Consider the following 6128-nt stretch of genomic DNA (forward strand, 5'->3'; position numbering starts at 1 on the left):
CCCCAATGGCAGCGATGCGTCCTATGAAGCCGGTGGTGGGTGGTCCAGAAGTCCTGGGGGGGGGGGAGACACAGACACAACAGGGCGGAATGAAACAAGGCAGCAGTACAGTTCAAGGGAAATCCAAAATACGTAGTAGCAAGGCAGAAGGCTGGTCAGAGTTACCGGGATTGAAGAGTAGTCAGGAGTCGTAATGGCAGAAGCAGGTCTGGATCTCCTGAGGCAGAAGAGTATCCAAAAAACAGGCAGGTCCGGGGTCACAAAACCAGGGTGAGCCAGAAGCGCGAGCAAACAGGTTCCGGGTGTGAGCTTTGCAGACGATCTGACACCGGAGAGCTGAAAGACAGGGCCTTAAATACTGGGAGAGGTAGTGGGTAATGCAGCGCAGCTGGCAGAGTAATTAGAGCAGAGCAGAGCAGGGACAGGTGGAGCTAGTTAGGCTGAGTAGAGAGAGTGGTGAGCAGAGTAGAAGAAAATTAAGGTGGTAACCCGGTGGAGTGAGAGGCCCATGACACTCTCATGTCCAAATCTGGCAAAAGTTGACAAATAAATACATAAATACTACTATGCATTTGTAACACACAGGGCCATGGCGGAGCATAGTCATATGGCTGAATGTGTACTGTCATTTTTTGTAGTACAGAGAGGGTCATCTTGGTTGTCACCTGGTAGTAGGGCAAGGCTGCGGCCATAGAAGAATATGGACATGACAGAAAATGGCAGTTTAGAAAGAGAAATGGTACTCAGCCTCTGCAAGGCGGAACTAAAAATGAACCAAACACGAATACATTTTTTCTTCTTTTTTTTAAGCAAAAATAATTTGGTTTATGTAGAAACAAGCGATGTTTTGCATTTGGATATTTTCCTCTCCTTTAAAAGAGTTAAAGCTTAAAAAAAGAAATACAAATGAGTATAAACTCCTCCCATTACACCCAGATTAAATGAGTATAAACTCCTCCCATTACACCCAGATTAAATGAGTATAAACTCCTCCCATTACACCCAGATTAAATGAGTATAAACTCCTCCCATTACACCCAGATTAAATGAGTATAAACTCCTCCCATTACACCCAGATTAAATGAGTATAAACTCCTCCCATTACACCCAGATTAAATGAGTATAAACTCCTCCCGTTACACCCAGATTAAATGAGTATAAACTCCTCCCGTTACACCCAGATTAAATGTAGGCCGATGTTGGTGACAAAAAACAAAGAAAACCTGGGGAGAGCTCACAATGGAGATACTATAGATAATAACATACATATAAAATATACAATCTGAAATATATCTGATATATATTAAATCGTGTTAAGGTTCAATATCTTTTACTACACAACATTTGGGTGGCATGTCTGCTTATTTTTCTTCTTTACATTTCTATTATATAAATCATAGGAAAGTAAAGCAAAACAAATTAATCAATGGACAAACAAATGTGGGAAAATGGTAACTAAGCAACAGATGGCAGCCTCGTCCCCTCACCCCACCCCTACCCAGGGTGCACCAGCACAGGGGGCGGCTGAGGCCTGCCTAGCTGTACAGCGCAGTGAAACTTACCTTACATCTTAGCTCATTTTACACGTACAGTCGTGATCAAGGCACAGGGATCTTCTATAAGTAATTTTTTTCAATAAAGCTGTACAAAATAATACATTTTACAGTCTGTACAAGAATAATAGTCCAGCAGTAAAATAAAGACAGACAGACATACTGAATGCTCGGAGGCTGGGAGACAGGAGAGGTGAGGTGCCAGGGAACAAGACAGGGATGTGGAGGGATAAGTGATGAGGGCAGGACTCTGTGTGTGTGTGCGTGTGTTTGTGCGTGTGTGTGTGTGTGTTTGTGTGTCTGTGTGTGTGTGTGTGTGTGTGTGTATTTGTGTGTGTGTTTGTGTGTGTTTGTTTGTGTTTGTGTGTGTGTGTGTGTGTGTTTGTGTGTGTGTGTGTGTTTGTGTGTGTGTGTTTGTGTTTTTGTGTGTTTGTGTGTGTGTTTGTGTGTGTGTTTGTGTGTGTGTGTGTTTGTGTGTGTGTTTGTGTGTGTGTGTGTGTGTTTGTGTGTGTGTTTGTGTGTGTGTTTGTGTGTGTGTGTGTGTGTTTGTGTGTGTGTGTGTGTGTGTTTGTGTGTGTGTGTGTTTGTGTGTGTGTTTGTGTGTGTGTGTTTGTGTGTGTGTATGTTTGTGTGTGTGTGTGTGTGTGTTTGTGTGTGTGTTTGTGTGTGTGTTTGTGTGTGTGTGTGTGTTTGTGTGTGTGTGTGTTTGTGTGTGTGTTTGTGTGTGTGTGTGTTTGTGTGTGTGTGTGTGTGTGTTTGTGTGTGCATGTCATGTCTATCCTTTGCTTCCTCAACTTTGTCTTTCCGTTTGTTGTGGTTATTCTTTACTTATTAAATAAAGCCGGTCCTATAATAGTTCATGTTTTGGGAGCTGGAGTTGGGTAGCAGTGGGAAGGGGGGGACAAGGAGAAGAGAACGGTTGATTTGGGAGGAAACAGGAGAAACAGGGTTAAATGGTGAACAAAGGCAGATCGCACACACAGCGTACACCAACATACAACATGTGGAACTAACAAACTTAAAAGTTGACTTGTGTTATTACAGGAATATATAATATTTATATATATACATATATAAATATCTATATATATAGCTTGGATTTTTTTGCACTGCATGACATTCACTGTATGCATGAATTCATGTATTGTATGTTTAGATTTTCCTCCTCACTGATTCCAGAAAAGCAAGTAATGTGACAGTCACACTCAGTTCTACATGCATCCATCCATCCCCAGGCAGAATGTGCTCACAACCCGCTTCTTTATTGGTTAAATTCCTCCATCTTTTCGATTTGTCCATCGTTTTTTTCCCAGAGCATTCTTCAGTGCATATACTGCATCTCTCGAGAACATCTCTCGCCAGAGTAACTCAAGACTGAAAACAGTTGTACAAGGTAAAAGTGTGTGTGTGTGTGTGAGAGATATTTCCAAGTAAAATAATGAATGTGAGACACTGAAAACGAGAGAAGGTTCCGTGCGTGTGTGTTTGAGCGAGAGAGAGAGAGATAGCGAGAGGAAAAGAGCCACGGATTGTACATTGCAGTCCTGAGCACAGGTTCAAAGTGCAGTGGAGAGTTCAGCAGTCCTGGCTTGTTACAGGTACAGTACTGTGTTTAGGAGTCTGTCGGCTGCACTGTCACTTTCTTTATTTGAAACACAGTGTCCCCAGGAGAAGATGTTTGTTTTTCAGGATGGAAGGGGAGGGTTGGTTGAGTGAGGAGGGGACTAACTGATCAAGGATAGGCAGAACACCGGGAGTCTCTCCTCCCACTCACATCACAAGAGCTCATATTGTCGTAGGTGCATCCTCTGAATGATGTCTCGACAGTCGTTGAAGACGCGCCGGATGTTTTCAGTATCCACTGCGCAGGTGAAATGGGGATAACAATAATGCCTTCCGTCTCCGCTGGCTGTGCTGATCCTCTGAAAAGGCCACAGAGAAGAGAAGGGATTCATAATCACATATGGCTGTTTGCATATTGGTCTGAGACTTCTATACACATTTGTTACTTCTATATGCTTGGTTTCTTACACAAGAAGGTCAACAAAAAAGTGACTAGACATGAATGAACGTACCAGAAACTCATCACGTATGAAGTACTTTGCCCTTGTGACACGAGGATCCTCCCCTGGCTCTGGTGTTGCTGGTTAGGAAGGGCAAAGACACCAAACTCAGTGGACATCATTTATACAGTTGAAGTCGGAAGTTTACATACACCTTAGCCAAATACATTTAAACTCAGTTTTTCACAATTCCTGACATTTAATCCTAGTAAAAATTCCCTGTCAGGTAGGATCACCACTTTATTTTAAGAATGTGAAATGTCAGAATAATAGTAGAGAGAATGATTTATTTAAGCTTTTATTTATTTAATCACATTCCCAGTGGGTCAGAAGTTTACATACACTCAATTAGTATTTGGTAGCATTGTCTTTAAATTGTTTAACTTGGGTCATACGTTTCGGGTAGCCTTCCACCAGCTTCCCACAATAAGGGGTGAATTTTGGCCCATTCCTCCTGACAGAGCTGGTGTAACTGAGTCAGGTTTGTAGGCCTTCTTGCTCGCACACGCTTTTTCAGTTCTGCCCACACATTTTCTATAGGATTGAGGTCAGGACTTTGTGATGGCCACTCCAATACCTTGACTTTGTTGTCCTTAAGCCATTATGCCACAACTTTGGAAGTTATCCACATCATTTTCCTTCCTCATGATGCCATCTATTTTTTGAAGTGCACCAGTCCCTCCTGCAGCAAAGCACCCTCACAGCATGATGCTGCCACCCCCGTGCTTCACGGTTGGGATGGTGTTCTTCGGCTTGCAAGCAGCCCCCTTTTTCCTCCAAACAAAACGATGGTCATTATGGCCAAACAGTTCTATTTTAGTTTCATCAGACCAGAGGATATTTCTCCAAAAAGTACGATCTTTGTCCCCATGTGCAGTTGCAAACCGTAGTCTGGCTTTTTTATGGCGGTTTTGGAGCAGTGGCTTCTTCCTTGCTGAGTGGCCTTTCAGGTTATGTCGATATAGGAGTAGTTTTACTGTGGATATAGATACTTTTGTACCTGTTTCCTCCAGCATCTTCACAAGGTCCTTTGCTGTTGTTCTGGGATTGATTTGCACTTTTCGCACCAAAGTACGTTCATCTCTAGGAGACTGAACGCGTCTCCTTCCTGAGCGGTATGACGGCTGCGTGGTCCCATGGTGTTTATACTTGCGTACTATTGTTTGTACAGATGAACGTGGTACCTTCAGGCGTTTTGAAATTGCTCCCAAGGATGAACCAGACTTGTGGAGGTCTACAAATATTTTTTCTGAGGTCTTGGCTGATTTCTTTTGATTTTCCCATGATGTCAAGCAAAGAGGCACTGAGTTTGAAGGTAGGCCTTGAAATACATCCACAGGTACACCTCCAATTGACTCAAATTATGTCAATTAGCCTATCAGAAGCTTCTAAAGCCATGACATCATTTTCTGGAATTTTCCAAGCTGTTTAAAGGCAACTTATGTCTGACCCACTGGAATTGTGATACAGTGAATTATAAGTGAAATAATCTGTCTGTAAACAATTGTTGGAAAAATTACTTGTGTCATGCAGAAAGTAGATGTCCTAACCGCCTTGCCAAAACTATAGTTTGTTAACAAGACATTTGTGGAGTGGTTGAAAAACGAGTTTTAATGACTCCAACCTAAGTGTATGTAAACTTCCGACTTCAACTGTATATCCGCATCTGTTAAATCACTGTATACCAGACATTTTCATTTAGATCAGTAAAATAATCCATGTTAACAAGATTCATTCTTCACCAGAGAAGAGTTCGCAAAGAGTTCCGAAGTGTTCCAAGTTATATTATTACAATTGTTACATTTACAGATAAACTTGAAACGTTGACAGCCTTGAATAGTTCCAGTAGAGAGTTGCTCAAGAGTATTACTGTTTCCCTTACCATCATCTGGTGTAGTGTAGCGCCCAAACTCTGGGAAATACTCTTCAATTTTAGATTTCCCCACAAGCACCTTCTCTGCTAGCAGATCCTGTTTGTTCAGGAAGAGAATGACAGAAATGGTCCGTAGCCACCTGAGGAGAGAAACAACCACAAAGGGAATTGAAGTGGATGTATTCAAATCAATGACAATTTAAATGAGCACAAAAGGTCAACAATCCATATCGGCAACTGCTGTGGCTGGGATTCACACAAAACGACAGTATGTCAAGGACAAGAGTGGCTTTGTAAGGGGACTGAAAGTGGGAGAGGCCAGAGAGGTCTTACCTGTTGTTCCAGATGTTCTTGAAGAGGTTGAGGGCCTCCTGCAGCCGGTTGGTCTGATTGTCTTCCCGGATCACCATGTTGTAGCTGCTACTGGCCACCACAAAGATAATGGCTGTCACATCTGGAGGGACAGACAGACAGACAGACAAGGAGACAACCACCACTGGGTTAGACACAATACAGGACATGTGCATGGATGTGAAGGTGGATGCATCCCCATGCCATTTGCTTGTACACTTATTGGAGGTAGAAATACAATATTACCATTAAAACACTGAATCCACTTTCGGCGTTCATCCCTCTGAC

The 6128-nt window shown here is 42.6% G+C and overlaps 1 pseudogene across 1 annotated transcript in view; it reads right to left on the reverse strand.

The window, feature by feature from the left end:
• Positions 1-617: 617 nt before the first annotated feature.
• The window catches only part of LOC311138898 (guanine nucleotide-binding protein G(s) subunit alpha-like), a 43800-nt pseudogene continuing 38289 nt past the window's right edge, over positions 618-6128 (reverse strand). Inside the window, exons 7-11 of the transcript XR_014615466.1 lie at positions 6087-6128; positions 5823-5943; positions 5499-5629; positions 3629-3696; positions 618-3475 (exon numbers count right to left, since the gene is read on the reverse strand). The exon at positions 6087-6128 is cut by the window's right edge and continues 17 nt beyond it. The product of XR_014615466.1 is annotated as a guanine nucleotide-binding protein G(s) subunit alpha-like (transcript). The remainder of the gene's footprint in view (positions 3476-3628; positions 3697-5498; positions 5630-5822; positions 5944-6086) is intronic.

The sequence above is a fragment of the Coregonus lavaretus genome (assembly GCF_964263955.1).
Source record: "Coregonus lavaretus genome assembly, chromosome: 12".
Classification (NCBI taxonomy): domain Eukaryota; kingdom Metazoa; phylum Chordata; class Actinopteri; order Salmoniformes; family Salmonidae; genus Coregonus; species Coregonus lavaretus.